Raw genomic sequence first — 27,606 nt, 5'->3', positions numbered from 1 at the left:
TTCCTTGCTTACCGGGAACCTGAGTTCCCCAGCCAGCTGAAACCAGCCCTCATGCACCACACTCAGACCAGAGCCTGGCCTCCTGCATTCTTTATGCCACCAGGACACATTCTGGAGCTTGGGGGGACTGTGAACAGATAGCCCTGGGAGGAGGAGCAGGAGAACACATGGAAACATCAGGAAACTAACCATGCCAAGGGTGCACCCTGGGACTAGGGAGGGTGGTGAAGGGGAAGGCCTCCCTTAAAGCAAGGGAACCGTCAGCTCTCTCAAGAAGGGGGTTTGTGACACACCATTTTACAACCTTTTTAAAGCCCAGGAAATATGTGCTGCCACCTTTCCATAAGAAATTCCATCAGGATAGCTAGAACACAGTGCCTCAAAATAACTTGTAACAAAAATAAGCTTAAAAGTGGTTAAGATGATAAATTTTTTGTTATGTATATTTTACCACAATTTAAAAAAAAAAACTTCTTGCTTAGGCTTTAATTCCTAATCAACACACAACAGATATTTACTTGTCAGCATCCTCTATAATTTTATATTAAGAATCTCTTTTAAATTGTTGTCATGGTGAATAGTTTAGAAAATAAATTAAAATGTTGAATCAAATAATAACCAAGTTGTCAGAACATGCTGCAGCTCTACCTCTGGCATTTCAATTCTGTACGGCATTAGAGTTTTGATCTCCATAAGGCACTGATAGCACACAGAAAATAAAGTAAGATCATTTCTTTTAAAAAGTGTCATCTGCCAAACCCTTTCTTACAATCCATTCTAAATCTTCCAAGTTAAGAGAATCAGGTAATGTAAGCGAACATTGCAATCTGGATCAACCTAGCTTGACTCAGATCTCCTTTTTCTAGAAATTAGTGTGCTAAAGATGGCATGTTTTCAAATGAACTAATATCACGGCTAATTGTATTCTTCCTACTGTCTTTGACGGACATGAGCTAACAAGAAAAATCTGCACTCAAAAACACTATTTTTAATTTCCTGAAATAAAAAAGTAGAGAGTTTTTATGGGTGTTTCTACAGGATACACCAGTTTAAGATCAATAATTGTCTACTGTGGTTAACCCTATTTATCAGCTGCCATGAAAACACGCAACAGAATTAGCTGCTGTGCTCAAGTACCATCTCTTGAAAACCAGAACATGAAAACAAATCCTGGCTTGCCAGGAGTTGACCTTTCACTTAGATATTAAATTTCCCCGACCCTGAAATTAGAATAAAAAGCAGCTGTGTTTTTATGTGGCTTTCCCCCAGCGTCAGGACAATAGAGGGCACATAGCAAAGGCCCAATGACCATGTGTTAATAAACAACAAAAATAATGTCAAGGTTCAAGAGTTTACAATAGATACGAAAAGCAAGAAGTATTCATGGACACCTTGCTTTTGGCAACAGATCAAGTTGCAAAAAGGTTACATATGTGGATCTTTATAAATTATGTCACTGTGAAGTACACTACCTCGCTATATGAACTGCTGTCTGTATACCCCTGCGTTACTGCAACCGACGAGGAAAGTTTGGTAAGTTTGGTGATGTAACTTTGACCATACTGGATTTGTTGCTGTTCTTAACTTGCTCTTCCTAAGGGCAGATCATGTAGACATCTCAAATTCATTTTGGAAGTATTAAGAGGATATAATAGAAATAACTAAAAAGTGAAGCACCTGTACTTTCAAATGATTATACTTCTTAACCACCCCTTCATAGTGACATATTGGGGAACGGGACAGCAGTGAAAGAGGATTTCTGAGGATTAATCACAGAATGTGACAAAAAGCAGAACATCTGGACAGAATTGGGGGGAACAGGCAGGACGAGCCTATCAAACCCATTGTTTTCTGTTTCTTTTGTTTTACATGGCAGTGCTTTCTGTGGAAGGTGTCCAGTAAATTCGATTTGAATTAAAACAATCCTATCCATATATTCTAAATACACAATTTTATAAAGCATTCTTGTCAACTTGGAACATGCTCCTTATGGCATGTTACCATTACAAGATCACATCCAAAGCCCACACTCTACCCATGGTCAATGTGAAATTCTATTCAAGCGTAAAATAGATTCTATTATTTCTCACTTCAAAGACCTGTACTTCCCATTATTAAGAATAAATCAATTCCCTTGCCAGGATAACCATCAAGTCAGACTCATACTGTCTCAAGCGTTCCAATTTAGGAGTCACAGCTGTGTGACACGTGTTTTTGTATCGATATGGATTATCACTAACCTCCTCCACAATTGCTAAAAAAGACTTTTCATCTAAGGGTGACAGAGGCAATGCACAAGGGACTGTGTGTGCTGAGAGGTTTAGGTCTTTCTGCTGAGAGAGAATGACCACATGCTAATCTATGCATGCTTTTCCACGCACCTGAAATACACCTAACACACATGCTCAGCTTTTGCAATTGAGATTCAAACAAACAAAAAGATACTTTTTTTAAATTGTTACTAATTTTTTTAAGATTTTATTTATTTATTCATGAGAGAGAGAGAGAGGCAGAGGGAGAAGCAGGCTCCCAAGGAGCAGGGAGCTCGATGTGGGACTCGATCCCAGGACCCTGGGATCATGACCTGAGCCAAAGGCAGATGCTTAACCATCTGAGCCACCCAGGCGCCCAAAGATAGTTTTTGAGATAAGGAAATTTCTTTTCTTTTTCACTCATCAATATATTTTAATCATATTTTCACATCACTAATCATCTATATCATCATTTTTAATGGCTTATCATAATTCCTTTATCTGGAGGTACTATAATGCTTTAACCATTTCCCATTGATTTTTAGAATTTTTTTCTATAGATAAGACTTCAATGAACATGATATACCTACATCCTTTTCTTGAGTTTTTATTTAAATTCCAGTTAGTGAACATGCAGTGTAATATTAGCTTCAGGTGCACAATATAGTGATTCAACACTTCCACACAACACCTGATGCTCATCACAAGTGCTCTCCTTAATCCCCATCACCTATTTCACCCATCCCCCCACACACCTTTAGATACTAGTCTGATGCTCTCCTAAGAATAAACCCTTATGAGCAGACTTACTCTTAGAGTATGCATTTTTTTTGTATAACTGACATATAACATTATATTAGTTTCACATGTACAATGTAACTGATTCTATATTTGTATATATTGCAAAATGATCACCACAATAAATCCCCTTAGTATCCAACACCATAATAGTTACAAAATAATAAAAATTTAAATATGGCCTGGGTATTAGGTGATTTTAAAGGCTGATTATTATTTTTTTTTAGGTGTGGAAATGGCACAGTGGTTATGTATAATAAAAACCTTATCATATAGTTGAAATTCATATAATATTCAAGGAATATTCAGGGAAATCTTTGCTAATCAAGGGAAATTCTAGCAGGACCCATAATTCTCTGCCACTTACAGGTAACAAAGTCCTAAATTTACTTTAAGTCACAAAATGCAACTGTGAATCAGAAAATGAAATGTAAAGTTCACCATATTAATGGACCCTTTAAGTAAGGCAAAAAAAAAAGACTTCTTGCTCCACCGCATACCCCCAGCTAAGATCTGTATAGGCCGTCTGCCAGCCTCCATCTCTTCTACCCACTTCCTGCCCTGCTTGCTAGTGGCAGCTACTTCACGGCTACTGCTATTAAAATAAAGTGACAGAGGCTGCTGCTGCCTCCCGATGTCCGTTACCCCTTTGTCTTTACAAAAAGAATCCCAACTTTAGGCTGGGCCCATTGCTGCCCCCAAACAAGCTTGGATTTCCTGGTTTCCCTCAGAGCTAGGTGTGACCCTGTGACTGAGCTCTGGTTAATGAGATATAAGCGAAAATGATGGGGGTATACTCTGAAAGAAACCTTAAAAGAGATGAGGCGGGCCTTTCCTCTGCCCTTCCTCTCCTCCAGCTGCCTGGAACATGATGTGATGGCTGGAGCTTTAGCAGCTCCCCCTGACCATGGGCATGAGGACCACATTCAGGGCCACAGGAGCAATGAACTAGGAGGCTTATTCCTGCTAACTGTGTGGAGCCACCATCCTATCCATGAATTGCCTATTTCCTGACTTATTCTATGTAAGAGGGAAATAAACTTCTATTTTGTGTTACCATCGTTCTTTCATTTATATGCAGGCAAATGTACTCCTCACCAGTACAGAGGGCTTCACATTCTCTGAACCAGTAGCTACTTAAACCCGACTCCCTCTTATGGATAGTTTTGTGGGGCTCCTCTCAAGATCCTTGTGGTATGAGTGATGCATTCAAGTCCTTCGTTTGCCACCCCCACCTAGGCCCCTGAAATTCACTTTATAATCTCTCTGCTGACTGTGCCACTTGGGCAGAGGTCGAAGGGTTCCAGGCTGGCTCTCCATCCCTGCATGGGCCGCATCTGGTCCGTGGGAAGCGTGCACAATCCCTCCAACAAACTTGGCAGTGGGGGTAGCCCTATGGCAGCTGCTCCCCACTCAGCCACAACACCAAAACATCTCACCAGAGTCAGAGCCAGTCTGCTGCACTCCCAGCTCCCCGGGCAACCTCTCTCCAGGCTGGGACTGAGGGACAGCTCCCCCACCTCATGCTTCTTCCAGGAACATGGGATAGTGCAGACTCAAAGCAGCGGCTTCTCTAAATAAATCCCCTTACAAATCTTGTATCGATGCTTTTTATACCATCAGAGTGAAGATTTTCAAGAGCTGTGAACCTGACGTTCACATATTTCCTTTGAAAATGCCTATTTTGCTCTTTCTCACAACTTATTTTAGTAACCTCTATCTAGTATATCTTGAGGTATTAGTCAAACTTTCCAACTCAACTGCCTATGACAAAAACAATGCATTACGTGGGGATGCACATTTGTGGTAAAACTGTAAAGAAAAGCAAGGAAACAATTAATACAGTATTTGGAAGAGCAGTTACCCCTGGATGTGGAGCCAGGATGAAGGAAGGAAATACCACCAGGAAGTGCATGCAAGGGGTTTCAAAGAGAACATTCTAGATGTTTATCTGGGTAGTTATTCACTTTGTTATTATAAGTTAAAATGTGAACACATTACATATACACGTATTTATTCACAGCCTATGATGTAAAAGAACAAAAACAAAATAATATCTAAACTCCACAGCAAAGTAATTTGGAGATAAGACTGCACTCTGGAGAATCAGGCTGTAAACTCAACACAAAATAGAGGAAGCTGGTCAAAAAATGACTTCTACAAGTGGTTGAAAGATTTCCTCGAAACATCAGAGTGTTGTTCTTAGCAGCTTCTGTAGTAGTGGTTAGTTCTGTGGCATGGACAATGCCCTTAGCATATCTAATCCTCTTCACTGTCTGGATGACAGGTAGGGGACAATTGAGCTGACCCCACTGGCCGACTCTACGTTGGTGATATCAACACTGAGCAGGAGCGACATTTGATAAAGTCTTTTGAATTCTCTCTGCATTACCTTTGTAATAGCCAAAACAACTTTCTGATTATGATTTGGCTTCTCTGGAGCTTGTCTGTGGGAAAAGAAGGTGCTGATCATGTAGATTTTATTGTTGCTGTTATTAAGGCAACGTTAGCTTTATTATAACTCACAATGACAGCTGATATTTCTTGTATGCTTATCTCACTTGATCCTCACAAAAATCTTCATCCTAGTGAGAGGCAGCATAGGACAGTGCTAAAGATCATCAGACGCCAAGATTCAAACCCCAGCTCTGACGCTTAGAAGCTGTGTAACTTTGAGCAATACATTGAACTTCTTGGGCCTCAGTCTCCTCATCTGTAAAGTGGGAGTAACAGTAGTTCCCACCTCATGGCATTGTTGTGAGGATTAAATGAGTGAATATTCCTAAAACTCCGAGACACCAACTGTCATGTAGTAAGTATAATATAAATGTTTGCTATTACTCCATGTTATAGACAAAACAAGTGAGGCTCTGACCACTGGGATTCTCAAAGGCAGGCACTGGCTCGGAGTTCTCCGTTTCTAGCAATATGCCAATTAGCAAACATAAAATGTAAATTCTTCTGTAAGCCCAGATAGACTCAGATTATAGCCTCTCTGCCTTCAACTGGTTGTAAAGCTGCAATCTCTCCTTCAAATCGTTTCTAACCCGCCCAGGCCAAGGGCACCCTATACCTTTGAAGGGCCTGGGAAATGGGAAATGGTCCAGACGTCATCCTCTGCCAAGGGTCTCCAACTGCCCTGAAGAGAAAGTGGTATGGAACAACAGATCCCCAGTTCCTGCTGTTAATACCCATGCAAACTTGGCTGAACCACTTCACCTCTCTGAGCGGCAGCTTCCCCATTTGGGAAGCAGAAAATCTGTAAGTTCCTTCCATCCTTTGATCTTTGTATCCGTATTTTAATCCAGAGCCAAATGTCATTTTGATTTGACTATATACAAAAACAAAATAAATTCTCACTTTAAGGAGATATTCAGACTGCTTTCCACAATGCATAAATAGAACACAATGCCACTGCTACTTGCAACTGTAAAGGGATAAAGGCACTTTCAAAAACCCCAACACGAGGGGCGCCTGGGTGGCTCAGTTGGTTAAGCGACTGCCTTCGGCTCAGGTCATGATCCTGGAGTCCTGGGATCCAGTCCCACATCGGGCTTCCTGCTCAGCAGGGAGTCTGCTTCTCCCTCTGACCCTCTTCCCTCTCGTGCTTTCTATCTCTCATTCTCTCTCTCTCAAATAAATAAATAAAATCTTTAAAAAAAAAAAAAAAAAAAACCCCAACACGAGCTGCTGGGACTACTGACAGGCAAAAACCTATTAGCCTGGTAACATACATCACATGAAACTTATGGCTTGAAATCTTTTCTCCCTGAGAATAACAAGCAATAAACTAGGCCTATTCCTAACCGGTTCATGCCCATCAGCCCCAGATCACACTTGTGAGTTCATGTGTGCTTGTGTGTTTGTACACGATCACTGTAGACTGCAGATTCTTCTAGAAATTTAAACAATAAATGAGAAAGTACTATGGATACCTCAAAAAAAAAAAAAAAGACAACATCCATTGCAGTGGTTGCCTCAAAATGATGCGAGATAACTTATCAAAGATATCAGAGTGATTAATAATCTTATTTTGGGCCCTGTACTAATTAAATGTTTGCTATTAAATCAATGATGCAAATAAATTTTTTAACTAGACTGTACAGAAGAAATAAGTTGAAAAAGATTGTAATGGATCAGATCACCTCATGGCCCTTCAGGTATAGTGGCTTGATATCAAAAATTCTTGTTATCAGTAGTATTTATAAGATGCAACTACTTACTGACTGGCTTTCTCTTCTTCCAAACATCATTGTAACTTGTATTTTCATCCTTTAGAGCTATTTTAAGATTCTGTAATTTAGTAAAATTAATTTTATCAGATATATCTGTTCAGAAGCCTGATTCACGCAAAATGCAAACTATAGATAATAAATTTCTCCACTTATTTTTAAAAAGGTCTTATAATCTTTGTAGCATGACCCTTCTTAACAGCTCAACAGTGCTGAACCCCTCATCAAACTTCCAGGCACTCTATTTGGTTACCTGGACTCTGATAGAAGGGGGGGAAAAAAAAGACGAATGATCAGGAATCTGAGGTATGTTGTAGGTAATGACCAGGTTGTGATTCTGAATGATAATGCCAGGCTTGTACTAAACATTTTCCCTAATTAGACTTCACACAAGGGAAAAATGCTTTAATATTTAACAGGTATAATGGTGTAATCAATGTACACAAATCAGGCCTGATAAGGAATATTGCTTATTAAAGAGAGAGACAGATGGCCCCAGGAAAGGTATAATCATTAAATGTAAAATCTCACAGGCTCCAACTGTGAACACCAACCACGTACTTTCAAATTACCACTCCAACCCCAGACACTCTATGCATTATTTAGATCTGTCCTCTTGCTTATAGGTACACCCACACCATAGATTTAATAAAATAACTGGGTTCAAAAAAACTCATCTTTGCTGTTTCTCAAAGCTGTCTTTTCCTAACCGCTCTTGCTGCCGTCAAAAATCCCACTGAGTCAAGATGTCCAACATCTCTGTTATAATCTTTTCAGTTAGATAATTAGTCCTCCTTTTTATTATGTTCAAGAACACTTAATGTGTTGGAAGCTTTCCTGACTCTATTAAATCCACGCAGCCTGCCACAAGATTATGAATACATAATTTGTTTATAGGTAGCTTTTAAGAAAACAAAGTAAGAAAACAATACACAGGAATATAGTTAAAAACAGGCATACTTATGAACTGCAAATCATAGCAAGAGATTTCTAAGGGTGGGTTATCTGTTCGGTTTCTCTAAGGCCAGCTTTGCATGCAAACACAAAGATTGTAGAAGGCAACTTGCCCATTCATGAACCCACTTGCTTACTAAGCCTGTTGACTTTTAAATGGCTGCATTTGTCCGTTCCATGCAAGTCACAGAAGAGCTCTCTGTGCCTACACACTGTGCTACACATTCCTTGGAATATATTGAAAACCTGTGTCAAGTGCCATCCCTATGCTCCAGGAGTCTACAGACTCATCCAAGGAGGACAGAGAAGCAACGACAGTGCCCACCACCATGTAATGCCTGGTACCCGTGGAGGTACGGTGACAGTCCTGCGAGGAGGAGCTTTCATGGCAAATAGATCTACGTTCAAATGCTGGTTCTGCCTGTCATAGGCATCTGACCCAGCCGAGGTAGTTCATCAATATAAATCTCAGTTCCTCAAATAATATTGCATGGGTTTAAAAAAAAATTCCACAAATAAAGTGCTTCAAATAGTGTTTAGCACAGAGTGGATTTCTTCCTAACTTCTGCCATTTCTGCTCTCCCAGGATAAAATGGGCCTCATTTTAATTGAAAAACCAATTTTTCAACCCCCGACTTAGTGGCAATGATACCCATATCCACATCTTACCTCTCTTTGGCACAAACAATGCCATTTTTTATTTGTGTCCCCAAACAAAACCCTCCAGAACTATTCTTACCAAATCTTTCCAGAAAGAGCATGGATTTGAAGTACAGAGAACAAAAGATTTCAAATTTTAATCCACTAGCTGGATATGTACAGATGAAGCTGAGCGCATTTAAACTCAATTGGATTCACAAAGCTTATTGCTGTGATTTCCATTTCTGATGTTGTCAAGTCAACAAGAAATAAAAACCAATCCCCTTGGCCTTGAAGTGGGCACTGAAAGCTTACTATCCCCAGGGAAGGTGTTCTGTGAGTCATTAAGCTGTAGCTTGATGATACATTCCCTTCTTTGTATTTAAATCTACTGTGAGCTCCCTGACGTCAGAAACCCCTGTCTTTTCATCGATGCATCTCTAGCCCTGAGCACAGTGCCAAGCACACCGTAGGACTGCCATACCCAGATTCTAAACAACCTGAGAATGGGCAGGTATTTAAGCAGCATCGTTGTAGGGGCACCTAAAATTACCAGCCAGCTAGCCATGGTGCCTAATGATGATGCATGATGGAAACAATGTACCTGAGTTCCATTCCTAACAATGGAATTCAACTAAGTAGCTGGATCATCATAGACAAGGCACTTTGCCTCTCTGGGCATCTTTGTGTTCATCTGCAAAACACAGAGATAGTCTAAATGATCTCTAATGTGCTATTATTTCTGCAAAATACTGATGTTAGACCACATGATCTCAGAGATGACACTATTCTTGTTGATGTATTTTTGCCAACCAATGATTCCCCCTTGACTTCTAACTCCAGCAAGTCATGAACAAGACTATTAAATGAAGTCTACAAATCCTCCAGAGCCCATGTGTCCCTTTCAAATATGCAATATTGCCATTTGAAAGATTTCCAGTTCATCTAGATAAAATAAATAAACATGGCCATCTTTATTCAAAACTTCTCCATTCATTCTCTAACCCTCATTCCTAAGTGATTAGAAGAAGCAGTAATACCTGTCCATTTCACACTGGCATGACATTTGCCCCAAGAATAATCAAACAGTCACTTATGAAGACCAGGGAAAGGAATCTAGAGAAGCAGGTGTCTCCCATGCATCTTCACCCTAAGCTGGACCATCACCACAAGTCAGGCACCTCCTCATGCCTTCCAGCAACCAGAAGGTTCTATAAAGGACCAGCACCCACCTCCCACCTGCCCCATGCTGGTGGAAAATATAAATACTCACTGGTCACCCTTTAGCCATCAGTAAAATTCACCATTTTGAAAGGATGGAAAAGAAAGCACAGTCCAGGTAGTCAGTGAGCAATTCATTTCTACAGTCAGTTCCTGGGATCACTGTCTTGAGTGGGAGAGAATCCAAAAAGCTTATAGTTCCTACAACTACTCCTACCTCATTTCCCCCAGAACATGAACCTGAAGACACCTGCTCTGCATAAAGGGTCTAAAGAAGTATTCTCATGGTCTCTGTTATCCACCCTAATAATGACCCAGGTTTTAGTCCAGACTCATTCTCAGAGGAAGACAAAAAATAATTCCAGTGAAGCTGGATAAATTTTCCTATATTCCCAAAGGATACTCATGGAAAACATCCTCAAGATTTTTAATTACTGAAGTGAACAATATACTCCCTTCAAATAAAAACAATTTTTGAGACAACTCAAGACCCAAGATGTTGAATCAGCTTACTTAATCCAACGGAGTTAGCTTTATGCTCAGATTTTGGCTTTGACCTCCATTTGGATTGATGAATCGATTCACAGTCCATAAATTTCAGTGCTTTTCATTTAAATGGTCCCTGAGTCTCAATGATTAAATTCCTACTTTAGGGATTAAGAATGTGTTCGTGGCCACAGAGTCAGCTCCGGGATCCTTCCTCCACCAATCTAGTCTCCTTCTGTAGCAACTTGTCGACACCTCCATCTGGAGGAGAGATATACACATACTCCTCAAACTGACCTCACTCCTGTTATTCAGGCCCAGGAAATCTATGCGCCATGAGTTTAGTGAAAAAACAAAAGGAATCTCCCACCAAAGAACATGCTTTAGGTGGAAGCCAGAGCTGACAGGTCATAGGTACCTCCAAAGAAATCCCCCCCAGAACACAAGTCTCCTCCCCTGGTTCCTCATTATGTAGCCACAGAGGTATTTAAATAAATCTTATTTTTATGCAAATAAGATATTCAAAAGCATCCTGGGTATTTTGAGTTATTTACATCTATAGTGGCCGAAGAAGAAGTATTTATTTCCTATCCATTTATGTATAGAGTAGCTGGTAAATAAGAAAAGGACAGCTACTCTCCTTTGGACAGCTAATTAAAGTAGCCAAAGGACAGCAGGAATTCATTATTTAACAATAAGTCCCAGCTACCACCTTGTTCCTCTCAGTATAAAACTGGAAGTTATTGGGGCACCTGGGTGGCTCAGTTGTTAAGCGGCTGCCTTCGGCTCAGGTCATGATCCCAGGGTCCTGGGATCGAGCCCTGCATCGGGCTCCTTGCTCAGCAGGGGAACCTGCTTCTCCCTCTCCCCCTGCTCATGTGGTCTCTCTCTTGCTCACTCTATTTCTCAAATAAATAAAACCTTTAAAAATTAAAAATAAACAAAAAATAAAATTGGAAGTTACATAAGCATACCAAAGGTGGTTTTCTGGGATTAGTGTCCATACCCAAGCATCTTATCATAGTGACATATACACGGTGGGTGTTCAAGACATATATGATTAAAATCATCTAGAACTTAAGACATTAAAACTATTCAAGAGTAGAATTAGAAAACTCAAGGTCCAGGACAGATAGAGAATGCTCTTCCTAGTCTTCTAAATACTCCTTGATCCTTGTTTTCTCTTCCATGCTTCCTCCCTGTGTGTCTTTGTAGTAATAACAACTGATAGGCATTATTTACCATATGCTAATTGGTTTACATACATTATCTAAATCAATCAGCAGACCGTCCAATATGATAAGAACTATTACCCTCGTTTTACAGATGAGAAAACTAGGATCTAAGGAATTAAGGAACTTGCCCAAGATCACACAGTGAAGAAAGAGTGGAGCAACGAAGCTGGGTGAATGGACTCCAACTGCCAACCCCATTCGCCAAGGTGCTGCTTCCTCATTCAGTCCATGGTTCTGTACTTTCTCACTTGGAGTGCTCAGCACACACCTTCATTCCCCTGATCTTCCCAAGAACCATATGAACTAACTTGGATTTCATTTCAAGGACTATTCTTCTTCCCACTAAGCTATCCTTCTGTTGTTGCTGTTGTTTTTAAGTCTGCTTGTTCATTTCAATACACTTCACTAATTCTCTAAAATGGGCTTTTGGAAAATTACAGTAACTTGCTTTAAACAGACTGTTCCCCAATTCGATACTGTTTTTAAATGTTTTGCATTTTTTAAAAACCCTGAATCAAGCTCCTCTTGCACCTGGGCAGGTTCTGTTTGCTTATTCACAGAAGGGCTGGTTTATGCCTCTGTGCCAACGCATAATAAATAATGAGTCAAGGCCTCCTGCCCCTGGCTGAGGTACACAGTCCCGAACTGTAATGATTTTGTAAAACCCACATTCCCTCCCTACTGCACAGAGCATCTACCCTGGACACCAAACAAGGTGGCTCATTATCATAAAACCACTAGGAACATCTCTCTAAAAACATTCCCTGATCTTACAACACAGCCACTCTACAGAAATGCAAGCACGATTCTATACTGGGCCCTGTGCACCTGGCTCCCTGCCTTCCTATGAAACGGATCTGGGTGTATGTAACCACATCTCCAACTGGAACCACAAAAATAAAGGCTTGTTTTTCTGTGATTCCAGCTACCTCTTGAAGATCTAGAGGGGAACTGGCAACAACTAATAATTTTGACTTAGCTCCTTGCTAAAAGAGGATGCACTGCTTTTGGAAAAACCCTGCAGTAGGAGACCAAGGAGCTAGAAGCATATAATAGGCAATGCACCAACCTGGGGACACAGAGAGCTACAGACCTCCTCCTAGCTCTTCAGCAGAGCCCAGCTAGCCAAGAGCAGCACATCTGAGCCACATGACTCAACTTTGTGCCTCTCAAGAATAAGCTGCTCATGTTCATGCCTTGCTTTCCACCTAGATCCCAAACCCTTTCTACTCAGCCCACCTCCAATTTCACTTCTGGCTTGTTCTAATTTTCATGAGACCTGAGTTCTCAGCTCCTCCCCAAAAGAGCCTCACGCTCATACCTTGGACCCCAACCTTATTCTACATCATAGGCACCTATCTTGGGCTCCAAGCTGCCTTTGCCTTCTGGGATTCATCCTCTTCTGGCCAGCCTGGGTAGCAACCCAGTGTGATAGGAACCATACACCAGCACCAGCTCACAAATGACCCAACACCAGGTCTGTCCCAGGTCCCAAGAGGGAGAAGCAGAAAGGAACATTTTAAATGAATTCATCACAGTCTACCTTAAATTTAGATATTTTTTCTTCTTTTTCTTTTTAGATATTTTTATCTCTACCATGCCCCCCCTCAATGGGGGTGGCAGGAGGAGCGAATGGGAAAGAATGAAAAGAGACAGATAAGAAAGAAGAAGGGGAAAGGGGTGCCTGGGTGGCTTAGTAGGTTAAGCATCCGACTCTTGATCTCAGCTCAGGTCATGATCTCAGGGTCCTGGGATTAAGCCCTGTAACCAGGCTCCCCGCTCAGTGGGGAGTCTGCTTCCCCTCTGCCCCTCCCCCCTGCTTGCCCACTCACTAACGTGCTCTCTGTCTCTCTTTCTCAAATAAATAAATAAATCTTTAAAAAAGAAAAGAAGAGAAAGAACACCGCTATCCGTAGCACCTACCACCTCTGGTGGCTTGGCTCCTTCCCTTCACAACTCCCTTAATTCTTGCAACAGCCTATAAGGTATGATTACCCCCATCATGCACACAAAGACACTAAGCCCGTAGAGATGTTCAATGATGGGAGCAGGCACCCCAGTGAGTCAGTGGCAGAGCTGGGATTCAAACCCCAGGACTGCTTAGCTCCCTGGGCTTTCCTCTCCACTGCCTTCCAAGCTGTCTTCCCAACCTGCCATTTTTGTAGTGTCCAGCGGACTGCCTAAGGGGCGAATAATGAGTATGTGTTGAATGAATGCATGAATGGTGGATTCCAGCCTTCACACCTTAATATTCTGCAACCCACACACTTGATTTTATTCATATATTCTGCTTATAACAAGCCTGCAAAGTGCCTTGATAGGAAGTTAAATGTTGTACAGAAATAAGTTGTACCACATTGTATTGTATTTTGAGCTACTTGAAAAAGCTACACACAAAAATCTATAAATAAAAAAATGCTGAAGCAGACTTCCTGATAAAAATTCATTTGTCATCTTGCTTCATCATGTCCAAAAATGGATATAAATACAATAATCTAAGGAAAAAGTTTTCATGTTTTGCTAACCCTTGGAATACTAACATGTTTTCTGGACTGCCAAGGCAGTGAGTACTCATGCCAGAAAAGATGGCACAGAGGGTTTTTTTAAGTTTTTATTTAAATTCCAGTTAACATACACTGTAATATTAGTTTCAGGTGTACAACATGGTGATTCAGCACTTCCACACGTCACCCTGTGCTCATCTCAGCAAGTGCTCTCCTCCTTATTCCCCAGCACCTTTCTCAGCCACCCCCCCACCCATCTCGCCTCTGGTAACCAGCAGTGTGTTCTCTAGAGTTAAGAGTCTGTTTCCTGGTTTACCTATCTTTTTTTCCCTTTGCTCATTTGTTTTGTTTCTTAAATTCCATGGTATGGTATTTGTCTTTCTCTGACTGACTTATTTCACTTAGCATAATACTCTCTAGCTCCATCCATGTCATGGCAAATTTGAATGGCAAGATTTCATTCTTTTTTATAGTTGAGTGATATTCTATTATCGTGCATGCGCGCACACACACACACACACATCTTCTTTATCCATTCATCAATCGATGGACACTTGGGCTGTTTCCATAATTTGGCTGTTGTGGATAATGCTGCTATAAATATTGAGGTGCATATAGCCCTTTGAATTAGTATTTTTGTATTTGGGTCAATACCTGGTAGCGTGATTGCTGGATCGTAGGGTAGCTCTATTTTCAACTTTTAGAGGAACCTCCATACTGTTTCCCAGAGTGGCTGCACCAGTTTGCATTCCCACCAACAGGGCAAGAGGGCGCCCCTTTCTCCGCATCCTCAAAGATGGCACAGAGGTTATGAGCTCAAGTCATAGAGCCAGGCATGGCAGATGGGAACTCAAGGCTCAGGCACAGAACCCACAAACTGACCCGGGGCAAGTAAGACACCCTCTAAACCTTAGTCTTCTCATCTGTAAACTGCAAATACTAATAGCGCATGCTTCCTGAGGTAGTTGTGCTGATTCACTGAATGACTCACGGCCCACACTTAGCAGAGCAGCTGCTATGTGGGTAAGTGGCCCTGAGTGTTAGCATTTTTATCACCTGAGGAGAACTATAATGGAAGTGCGACAAGAAAACTGAAATTAATCACCTTCGCAAATGTTATTACAAGCACTAAATTCACCTGAATCATCTGTTCCAGATTATTGTGGTAAAAATGATCTACCCTGAAAGCAATACCATCAGTAATACAAAAATAGTAACAATAACAACCAACAGTGATATTTACTATGTGCCAGGCACTGTTCTAACCACTTTCCCAGACAAGAGCATCACACACAGTTGCGTAGCTGATGCCACACAAGAGCGCCCAGCAGGAGGTGAGTGGGGCTGAAGTCCAGTCCACTCTCAGTTTACCGTGCCATGTACCCTGGCATGGGGTGGTCCACCACAAAGGGGCACCCCGTGGGCTGGCAGCAGCTCTGTTTACATGCATTAACTGATGCATTAAATTTGGCAAATTTCTAACAAATGGGAGACAGAAGTAGAAAGTTACTTTTGAGAGTACCCAGGACCCAAGTCGAAGACCATCATTTCAGTAATTGCATTAACAGAGTAGATGAGTAAACCCCAAGTCACCAGCGAACAACACGTATTATTAAGCTGCACAGCCATGTGCCACATGGGAACATGAAAATAAGGCAGGCCCTGGTGTTGGGTAGAAATAGACAATTCCCATCCACCTCCTCACTGCCTCCTGCTTCCCTCTTCCTACATCAACTCAAACACCTGTCTGTGTGATAATGAAACGAAGTATCATCCTTGACCCCCGGATATCCAAATGTTACATTTTGCATCGTCTAAAAACAACAACAAAAATTATCTGTGTGGCAAGGTAATGTTTCACTAAGTGATAGGTTCCAAACACTCCACTGCAAACTCTAGCAAACAGTTACCATTTCTGTCCCTCCAGGAGGCACCTCCCCAACGGAGTTTCCTAAAAATGACTCCCAGGTATAAAGACATTCATTTCCTGCCACCTTAAGCATCTATAATCTCGGTCAGCTCAGGGGCTCTTGCCCAAACTAAAACCCCTCATCCTGGACATAGCTCTATACCTCTCATGGTGGCTTAGACCTAGCATGAGCCCGAGAAGGAGAGACAGGGGGACACCACACCCTTACAGGCTGGATGTATGAGGGTGAAAACAATACTCTTCCAGTTCCGGAGAAGCATCAGTTTATGCAGACAGGATCTGTTTTAACTTTTTTATATGCTCAGAATCCTAAAAATAATCCAAACATCTTTCACTTAATCAAAGAAAAGTCATAACAAAAATTATCTCTGACCTTTACACAAAAGTTATTCCTCTTACTCAGTTCCCTAAAGAGTCCAAATCTAGACCGTGGAAGAAAAACAGTGAAAAACAGATTGCCGTGTTTTAAAATCCCACCATGTAAAAATCAGAATTGGATGCCTGATCATTTTTTGAACTCAGAGGCATTCTGCCAGGAGAAAAAAATCCCTTGATAAGAATTTGGGCCTACAATGCAATGCTCTGAACTCTTTTCTGTTGTTAATTTTACTTTAAAGACTGATGGTGTTTAGTTTGCCACTATAACTAAATTTCACAGAAAACCTGGAATTTTCTCTTATTCATTTGTAAACAATATGGCAATATTTTCAGTAATAATGTGTGCTTACATATATTGTCAGTAATCTTTCCACCAAATAGCAAATTACATCTGACAAAAACACCAACACACCTTTGAGTTGTTCAAGAGTCCCAATGACTAACTTCATTAAAATTAGAATTTTGAAATAAGAGCTCTTTTAAAAAAACTCACAGAAGAAAAGTGCCTTTCAGTGACACATCTTGGAATGCAATGACACATATTTCTTAAAGCTGGAATTTAACGTGGCCCTCTTTTAAAAGAAAGAGAAAGAGAGAGAGAGAGGGAGGGAGGGAGGGAGGGACACCAGAAGCTTCTGCTACCAGGATAACATTCCTTGAGAAACAACTTGTATTATTGTTAGTGGTACAAATACCTATTTAGGAAATAAAGCAATTTTAAACACGTTAAAACATAAAAAATAAGCTTCACCAAAGACATACCTAAAAACCTGAAGATACTATAACAAAATCATATATTTGCCTTATTAGTTTTTTAAAAAATCATATATTTGAATATAAGGATGTGCAAATTAAAAAGCCCATCCTTAAATCTCCTTTAAACCTCTGAAGTGATTCTAAAACGGTACCGAATCCATCATTTAAGATGGCTTTCATTTATTTTTAGGCCTTTGGTAATGCTTTTCACACAGGGTTGCCCTTTTGTAATAAAGTATTCCATGTCAAGGACCGAGGAAGTTTAATTCCTTTGCTACCTTAAAGGATGGCATAATGGCCATAAATGCCAGTCCAGGGTGATACACTATGCAGAGGAGGCCCCTAGTGGTGAAGCTGCTGCTCCAACTTGGCTTTATACATTTTCTAAGACTGCTTTATCATGAGGGCAAAATCAATAGGTAATAAAGTCTACCTGAGCTTTGCTTCTTTAATAACCTCTATTAGCCCTAATCTATAGTAGGGCCATCATTTGGAATCCCAAGGTCCTTTCATCAGGAATTTATATATATATAAAGGATGGGACCTGAAGAATAATTTCATTACATTCTCCATTTAAATCAACGAATACTTATGAAGCCCTTACATGCTGCTAGGCACTGAGCTGGGCATGGAGGCAGGGTAAAGAGGAGAGATGAGCACCCTCATAGAGCCTCCTGTTATTTCTTTTCAACGTAATCATATTAGTTAAGGACAGAGATAGGGAAACTGGGAAGTACGATTCACCATCTTATGACTTTGTGATGGATTATTACCAACAGGAAAAACCTGAAGTATTGCCCACCCCCACCGTCGAAGGGTCAGCTCCTCACTTTCAGTATATACAGGGCAGCATCTGAGGTTCATCAACAAAATGAGGTTGAATGAATGAACGAGTGGAAAATAAAATGGCACAGGATTTTTAAATTAAAAAAAAAATGTTGAAACATTCCAGAGTTGAGGATTCCTGAAAATAAAGGAAGACAAAGGCAAGAGACAACATTTACGAAGTACTTAGCGTGCTCCAAGCACTAGGATAAGTTCCTAAATGTTATTTCATTCTGCCTAATACCTCCATAAGGTGAGGAATATTATTGGCATTTTACGAAATAGGAGACTATGTCTGGGAAAGGGTAAGTGACTTGCCCAAGGTTATACATTTGATAAACTGGAGAGGCCGCTTGGAGCCCAAGTACCTGGGATGGCAAAGCAAACGTTTGCTTCACTGTAAACTGGTGAATCCCAAAGTTTGAGATTTTCCTTTGAACCCCATTAATACAGCTTGCCAGCAGACATACGAGATTTGGAACACAAAGATGAACAGAATTAAAGCCTTTCAATACTGTATAATTTAGAGAACATATAGTATGGTAATTCAATGCAGAGGAATTATTAAATATTTAGGTATGGCCCATCTCTTGCTTTCCAGGAACTGACATTCTCTGGGAACACAGCGAATTAAGCACTATTACATGTGTTCGAGGCACTATTTATGACTAAGGCTTTGTTTTTTTTCCTATATGCTTCTATTTCCAAGTTTGAAAGACTTTTCTCCTTCCAATTAGCAACATGACAGCACTGCCCAGGTCTTATTAACGCTCACGGTGCAAGTAATACTACAAGAATTATGACTGCCTCGTATGAACAATGTTAACAAAATCCAAGAAATCCGGTAGAATTAAATTTAAATTTCTAGTAAAAAGATGTGAGAGCAGTTAATTATATCATCTAGACCTATCTAACGACATTTAAGTAAAAACTACTCCAAGGAGCCAGTCTCTCATTTATTCGTGTTTCCCAAGCCTCACTGTTCGGGCATGTACAGTGCTGTTAAAAATCTCTTCCTCTCCCATCGCTCTTTCTCCGCACGTCGATGGAAAGATAACTTCAAAATCACTGACGGTAGTGCAGGTGCAGGAAGTGTCGCGGAAACAACTTCGCCTTCTCTTTGTACAGCTTTCCTCCTCCTCCCGGCGCTTCAAAACCCTCACCCCCAGAGCATGCCCTCGAAAGAAAGGCTTCTCTCCACTGACAGCACAAAACTCTTGCTCGGAGGGCGCCCCGCGGACCGCGCTGACCCTCGGACACAATCCCCCCGGCCCCGCTCCAAGGCAGGCGAGCACTCGGCACGCCCCCTCCACCCTCTCCAGCCCAGCAAAAATAATACACCAATGCCAGCAAAGTAGTCCCGCGGGCACGTGTGAGGCTACTTTTTCAGTACGTGTTGGAGAAAGCAATTAAACAGTCAAAGGCCAGGAGAAAGGGTGGCAAAGCCGAAGTGACCGCCGGCGCGCAGCGGCCGCCGACCCTTCCTGGCGGCCAGTTTCTCGTCCTCGCGCGTCCACCTGAAGGCGCCGCGCCCTCCGCCGGGCCGAGCCGCCCTGGCCCCAGCCCCCGCCGCCGCGCCAAGCCCTCTCCCCCGCCGGCGCCCGCAGCCCCCCACCCCCACCCCCCGCACCCCCGCGGACGGCGGACGGCGGGAGGCGGGGCGCGGCACAGTCTCCCCCGCGGCACCAGCCGCCCCGGGGTCGCGGGCTGGGCAGCGCGAGAAAGCCGCGCGGAGCTGCGCGGACCCGCGAGCCGCACCGACGCCTCCGCGCGGCGCGCCACACCCGGCGGCCCCAGCAGGGGACCCGACTCACCCTGAGGCGCCCTCCGGGCTGCCCGGCCGGCCCCCGCTGCTCCCGCCGCCGCCGAACTTTCCCTCCTGCGCGGCTGCCGCGGGCTCGGCTCCACCTCCCGCTCCGGCAGCCGCGGAGCCTCCAGGGACCCGGGGGGCGGGGAGCGGCGGCGGTGGCGGCGGCGGCGGCGGCGGCTGCAGCGGCGGGCGGGCTGAACCTCCGCCAAGCCCCAGCGCCCCGCCGCGGGGTGGAAGCCCGCGGGCCGTGAGCCCGCGCTGCAGCCGCCCGGCGGGGGTCGCGCTTGGCTGCGCCCACCCGCTTCCCTCGCCGTCCCTCTGCAGTGCGACCCTCCGCCCCGTCGAGAGGGGCGCCCTGGCGGGAGCCTGGCCCCTCTCTGCAGGGGGCACGCCGGACACCGGGGGTCCCCTGCAGGTGACTGGCACTGAGGTCTGGAGAAGTTGAGGGAAGGGACCCGGCCACTGAGGCGCGGCCGGTACCCCAGGGGAACGGCGGTCAGGTGTCCTTCGACAAGTTTGTGGTCCTCCCTCTTTCTGGACAGAGTTGCCCACGCCCCTCCCTCTGTTTCCCTTGCCATCACTGGGCTGCCCTCCCCTCCCTGGGCCGGCTGACTTACCAAAACTTTGTAAATTGGACTTCGGAGCATTAATACTGTAGTCGGTGTCTTTGCGGCCCCGGTCAGTTATAACATCTTCACTAGAGAACCTTTATTGACAGCGAAAGTCAGAAACCCTTTGGCTCTGAGACTCCACCACTGTGGAGAAGTGATTCTGATGGCCACTGAGAGGCCTGGGAGGGGAAGGGGGACAAGGATGGAAGTCAGCAAGTGGGCTATTGAGTAATGAAAGACCCTCACGCACACGCACACGCACACGCACACACCCTCTGGGACCAGAGGTGCATTTTATATTTAAGTGTTCCAGCACTTCTCTGGGGAGAGGGATTTTGGGGGCATTATGTTCCCCAATTCTCAGTACAATGGAGGAGACTCAGGAGGAATCAGCTGAAAGAGGTCATCTCTCCATTTACAGATGCAACTTGCAGAGTCCCCCTGGCTGAGCCATAGAAGAACCAGAGCTAGAAACCAGTCCTAGGACTCCTGGTGCAGTGCTCCTTCCACTACCTGACCAGCAGAAGGCTCAAAGCCCCCATAATGGGAGGTTTCCAGGCATCAGACTTTATGTGGGCACAGGGTAGTGGTCCTGGAGGCAATAGGCAGTCCTCAAGCAACCTACAGGAAGCATCCCTGAAGCAAGCCTTGCTTCCTACTAGGACTCCCTAACACACCAGGCTCATCCTTCTTCCAATGCATGCTGCCCTGGGACTTTAGGTGGCTCTGTACCCACCCCACACCCCTGAGTGGGCTAATCACCCTTGTGACATAAGGCCCCCACAGTAATTCAACTGGGATTTCAGAAAAAAGAAGAAGCAGGTATGTATCAAATGAATGAAAAATACAGTGTCTGTCTTGTTACTGCCCCCAAAATGTGGCAAGGTTATGAAGTCATAAATAAATGGTTAATCTAGCATCCACATATATGTAGGTACAAGTCATTGGCCAAGCCTCCTCCATACACTGTTCTCACAGCAACCTCATGAGGCAAATCATATGACAACCCCCAATGTGCAGATGGAGGGGCCACATGGAGGTTATAGTTAGTGGTGAGTTGTGCAAAGGTCAGAGCCTGCACAATCAAGCCCTCTGGGTAATCAGGTAACCCCTTCAGAGCCTTTCCAGATGTCACGAACACATTCCCACACCTTCACATATTGATAGGCGGGTTGTTAAAGCATCGATTTTCTTTCCTCCTTTTCTTCCATCTCTCTGTTCAGTGATGGCTCCAGAATCTCTATATAATAGGGCTTAAGGGAGGAATCTGGTTTGGAAGATGGGCCAAAGATTTGAGTAAGGGTTGCTATGCTGGCACACTCATAGACTCAGATTCTAGATTTGCATGGACTGGGTTGGGAAGGGAGGAAGAAGCAACCGTCTCTGTTCTTGTCATCTAGAAGAGAGGGAAATCACTTCAGGATTAATTACATTTCCTTTAGGGGCACAAAACTTACTTGTAAAGGTACCTGAAGAGGTTTTCCAAATATATCAGCACAGCAATATACGTATCAATATGTATCAGTATATGTCTATATATCAAAAGTCATCAGGCCAATGCTAGCTAAGGTTTGATGCCTCTAGGTACATCCTGACAATAATTAGACGATGAAAAAATAAGGTAGTTGAAAAGTGATAAAACTACAAAATTAAGAGCATAGTGTGAGAAATACATTTTTCTGGGGGCGCCATGTGGCTCATTGGTTGGGTGTCCAACTTGTGATTTTGGCTCGGGTTGTGATCTCAGGGTTGTGGGAGGGAGCCCAGGTCAGGCTCCACGTTCAGAGGGGAGTCTGCTTAGGATTCTCCCTCTCTCTCTTCCCCCCTACCCTCCTGTGGGTGCTCTCTCTCTCTCTCAAATAAATCTTTAAAAAAATAAATAATTTAAAAATACATTTTTCTGGAAATACTAGAAAAGTAAATATTTCAATTATTATGAAGGGGCTTTTGGGGGAGTCACTGTTATGAAGCAGGGTCAGTCAGTCACCCTTAGTCTTCGTCATCAGCAGAAAGCACTGAATGAGGGAAAAGGTCAACCAGCTTGCCTCTCTGGCTCCCATCCTATAATGACACCTCACAGAATTGTTACCAGTAGAAAGAGGGGTTCCTTTAGACTTCAAAGACCAATTGACCAGAATAAATAGGTTGAACTCCAGACCTAGATGTTAAAAACCAATTTATAAGGCTGAATTTTAAAAAAGGTTTTCTGCATGGATTTTAGCTTTGAGCTGCAGTATTCTTATGTAAACATTTTCATAAGCATAATGATTTAGGAATCAGAATATGTTGCTGGAATTTCCAAGCATATTATAAAGGCACTTCCACCTTCATATTGTGCTAGTAATGTGGTTACAATACAGAAATATATAGAAAGTTCTGTAGATAAGTAAGGTTATGATGCTGGACTGATTTTATCCCCTTGAGGGAAAAATTAGTCCATATAAAAACATATTCTAATACATAAGATGTCAAACTTTTACATTTATAAAATGCAAAAAATATATATAATATGTAATTTGTTTTAAATATATACTGCATAAATATTAAATTTTAAGTACAAAAATATTTCACAGTTCAAGGTCAGACTTAACCTCACCAGGAACCTTGAGAACCTTGACCCAGAGCCATCCAGGAGCTGAAAGAGCAGTTGTAAAGCTTATTCATTAAAACTCAATTACTTTACTTTCTAAGAGAAGCTCTCCCGCAGTCACTCAAGCCGTGTTGACTCTTACTTTAAATAGCTCTAATAATCAGGGTTATCTGATTTCTTAGATCACAGCAAATGTGCTGTGTAGTCAGAGGTAGCTCATTAGATGGGAGAGGTGTGTTGTACTCAAAGCCTAAAGACTGGCCAGATGGCGCTACTGTGAGTGGTGAGTCATTGAGATAGGATCTAATTATATTCTAGAGTCTACTTTAGAAATCTTGAAAATATGCAATATACTTCCAACTACGTTTTCATTTAAAATGAGTAAAATAAATAATGTGTGATGCAAAAAGGCAAATTTTGTTTTTCTAGAAAAAAAAACAATCACACGTGTTGAAGACCTCATTCCATGAACACTGTTACTGAAACACAGTGGGGCCCCATTAAAATCTGTTGACTGAATCAGGGATGATTTTCACTTCTTTTGCACGTTTTACATTCACATCTTTAGATATACACATCAAAATCAATGAGTTGATTCATAATATTTTCAATCTCACACGCTCTGTTATCCTTGGGTTCAGAGCAGGAGCAGAGCTAGAAGAAGGCCTGCTCTCCTCAGGGCGCCCCTCCCAGGCTGTCTTCTCCAAATGGCAGACAAGTGAGGCAGTCCCCAGGGTAATGCTGTCCACAGTGTTACAGATCTCACAGGAAAGCCGTCTCAGTCACAGGCGCTTTACAGTTTGACTTTTCCATTTTCCTTCTGTGCACTCAGCATTGCCACGCCCCCATCTCTAGAAGAAAACAAAAGGGTTACAGAAGGAACTGCAGAAAAACCCAAGCAGGGAAGCACCAGAGACTTGGCCACATCTGGTCCACATCCACCTGACATCAAATCCGGATACCTAAACACAGAGCAGCTCAAAACCATGTCCTTTCTTTCTACGGTAGTTGCACTAAGTCACCCATGTGCAGATCAGGCTTATGCATGCCTTTCTTTTTGAAAGCCAGAAATACTCAAACATGTCGTTTGGATGACTCAAATCTCCGTGGCTTTCACTACGGCTTGAATTTTTTAACCCTGATGGATAGACTATTTTCAATTATTATTGTGTTTCTTTCCAAGCATTATTAGCATCTTCAAAAAAAAAAATAGATCATTTAATGGGGCATCTGGCTGGCTCAGTCCCTGGAATGTGCAACTCTTGATCTCAGGGTTGTGAGTTTGAGCCTCGAATTGGGTGTAGAGATTACTTAAAAAATAAAATCTTAAAAAAAAAACAGACCATTTATCTTTTAAGTCATTATCTGCCAAGTCCTGTCCTACCTCCAGGCCTCACTCTGTGCCCTTTCGCTGCTACAAATATACATTGTGACAATAAATTCCATTAATAAGAGAATCTGTTTCAACAACACACACTGTTGTAAGAATCTCTATTGCAGACAGTAAAAATAGGACGTATAAAGATGTACTCAGGGATATCAGAACAGCAGTGCTATTATATAAAATATTAACACTGGGGGTGCCTGGGTGGCTCAGTTGTTTAAGCGACTGCCTTTGGCTCAGGTCATGATCCTGGAGTGCCGGGATCGAGTCCCACATCGGGCTCCCTGCTCAGCGGGGAGTCTGCTTCTCCCTCTGACTCTCCCCCTCTCATGTTCTCTCTCTATCACTATCTCTCTCAATAAATAAATAAAAATCTTTAAAAAAATATTAACACTGAACAGGAATATGGCCTGGCCACAGGAAGGGCAAGTATAGTTAAATAAATAGGTCCAAACATAAGAAATGCCTACACAAGTAGGATACCCACCAAAAGTGAAAAAGACATAGAACGGCAATTATGATGATGTGGAAAACAAGCTGTACCAAATTCAGAAACAAGAATACTTCCTTTTCTTTTAAAGATTTTATTTATTTGAGAGAGAGAGAGAGTGAGCCAGCCCAAGCAGGGGGGAAGGGCAAAGGGAAAGGGAGAAGCAGGTTCCCTGCTGAGCAGGACCCTGGGATCATGACCTGAGCCAAAGGCAGATGCTTAACCAACTGAGCCCCCTGGCTGCCCCTCCTTTTCTTTTTTTCTCACATGTATCTAAAACCTGTGCACACAGGGATTCATTTTATATGCACACACATGTGCATCTGAGGGCAAACTTTGCCTTCAAACCAGATGATACCAGGGTCTCTTCCCTTGCCGTATGAGACGTATTTGGCTTTCTTGTAAACACAGCCAGAAAATGGTTTAGTCAAATCATTATTCCTCCAATACCAGTAAGTGAGGCAGTGAGTGTGTGCCAGGCACCATGGAAACTACAAAAATGACTAAGCCTAGTCCTTAACCTCCAGAAACCCAAAATCTAGTGGGAAAGACCAAACACAATATAATAGGAATTCGAAGGAGGGAAAGAGAGAGAGAGATCCCCTAGGTTCCCATGGATGGCTTCATGTTAGAAGTAGCTTTTCAGACAGCTCTGGAATGATGAATGGGATTTTGATGGGCAGAGAAAATAGGAGAGTAGCCAAGAAATTATTCACTGACCAGTGAAGCAGCGATGGGAAAGCACTGCGCATGTCCGAAAATGACGGCACACGATGGCCAGAACACAGGCGACGTTTAGGGGAAAAGTCTAAAAGTGGCCTGAGTCGGTCAAGATGTTGGAGGACTTTGGGGCGCCTGGGTGGCTCAGTTGGTTAAGCGGCTGCCTTCGGCTCAGGTCATGATCCCAGGTCCTGGGATCGAGCCCCGCATCGGGCTCCCTGCTCAGCAGAGAGCCTGCTTCTCCCTTTCCCTCTGCCTGCCGCTCTGCCTACTTGTGCTATCTCTATGTCAAATAAATAAATTTAAAAAAAAATCTAAAAAAGAAAGATAATGGAGGACTTTGAATGCCAGGGAAGGAATTTAGCATGTGAATGTTCATGAGATGGGAATGTGTGTGTGTGAGCAGACACTGTTAGTTACCCAATCAACAGGCTTTCCTGCTAGCTGGAAGAACTCTAATTACTCAGAGCCCACCTCTGAGAAGTCCTGTGTGAGGCCTTCAGGGGAGGTCAACATGCCCCCGGCTCTGGGTAGGGGTGTGGGGATGAATTATGGTTGGTTTAAGCCAACAGGAAAATCAGTGTGAAAAATGGCTAAGCTTATGGCATCTGTGGCATACCCCAGGAGAGAGGTGCGGCTATCAATCAGCAATAGCAATCTGGAACTCAGGAGAGGCTAAGACCAGAAATAATAGAGAGAATAGGGAGAATAGGGAGTCTTCCACAGACAAAATAGAATCATCTACATGAGAATGAAAAGAACAACTAGTGAACGTACATAAAATGAAAGAAGGTGCAGAGAGCACAATGCAGGGAAACGTTAGAATTAATCGGCCAAGAAAGGATGTTCTGTAAAGAAAACTGGGAAGGAATGGTGACAGGGACAGGAGAATCAGGAGGTGTCTTTGGAGCCAGAGACCTGCAAGAGGCAGGTGACAGTCACGAGCATAAAGTCCTATAGCACCTACTAGGTTTGTTAAGAAGTTACTTTAGCTGTAGATGAGCCATGATAATCATTTAAAAAACCCAACAGAAAAGGTATATATACCCACAATGGGACAGCATCAGCTAACTAAATATTAAGTTTCCCTGTTTTCTACTAGAATCATATAAAATCTGTATGGTTACACTGACATTTTACAATGGACCCAAGTCACTTTGCTGTTGATGACTTTGTAGGACTTACTAGGATGCGAATGGTGACCCTGTCACCGTGCACAGAGTATCCAGCATATCATCAACCTTGGCCTGGAAAACAATAGGCAGAAACCAGGAACAGTGCATAAGTGCCTATATGCTCACTTGTCCTGATTGGCTTTTAGCATTACAAACATATCAGTAATTCAAGCAATAAGGTAAATATATTATCCCTTTAATAATGGTGTATCTTTGGTTCAAATAGGGATGGACCAGAGATGAAATTTAAAAAAAAAATAATGTGACTACAAATTAAAAAATCATTTTTGTTATAGGATCTCAAGCCCTTTAATCTGCAGACCCAGCTGTGTTTAACCCTGTTTGTCCTAAATAAATATGGCCTCACCATATTTAGGATCCATGGCCCCAACATGGAGTAGGGGGTGTCACTGGTCTTGCTGCCCTCAGTCCGTGTCCACGGCAAGCATCTGCCTGCCACCAGCTGCACCCTCTCCCCTTAGCATCTTCCTTTTCCCGGCAGTATTAAGGATTGGGCTTGGTTTTTTGGAGATATAAGTCCTCCTCTGAGAACAACCTCTGCTCTGAAGCCCGTCTATCCAACCTGGACCCTGATCCCTTCTTGGTTTGGTTTTCT

At 42.8% G+C, this 27,606-nt stretch overlaps 1 protein-coding gene across 6 annotated transcripts in view; it reads right to left on the bottom strand.

Annotated features, from left to right (window-relative positions):
• CSGALNACT1 (chondroitin sulfate N-acetylgalactosaminyltransferase 1) overlaps window positions 1-20,149 on the bottom strand; it is a 333,772-nt gene extending 313,623 nt beyond the window's left edge. For 3 of the 6 annotated variants that reach the window (XM_025885941.2, XM_025885937.2, XM_073902606.1), the window contains exon 1: window positions 20,025-20,148. The gene's annotated coding sequence lies outside the window, so the exon portion shown is untranslated. Of the gene's footprint in view, window positions 1-20,024 lie in introns of all 6 variants that reach the window. The other 3 variants (XM_073902605.1, XM_025885939.2, XM_025885942.2) reach the window with 3 other exon arrangements.
• Between the last annotated feature and the right edge of the window lie 7,457 nt (window positions 20,150-27,606).

The sequence above is a fragment of the Callorhinus ursinus genome, unplaced genomic scaffold (assembly GCF_003265705.2).
Source record: "Callorhinus ursinus isolate GAN/ISIS: 27379988/994484 unplaced genomic scaffold, GSC_fseal_2.0 scaffold17, whole genome shotgun sequence".
In the NCBI taxonomy this organism is placed as follows: domain Eukaryota; kingdom Metazoa; phylum Chordata; class Mammalia; order Carnivora; family Otariidae; genus Callorhinus; species Callorhinus ursinus.
Note: the sequence above shows the minus strand (reverse complement) of the source record. Positions and strands in the feature narration are given on the sequence as shown.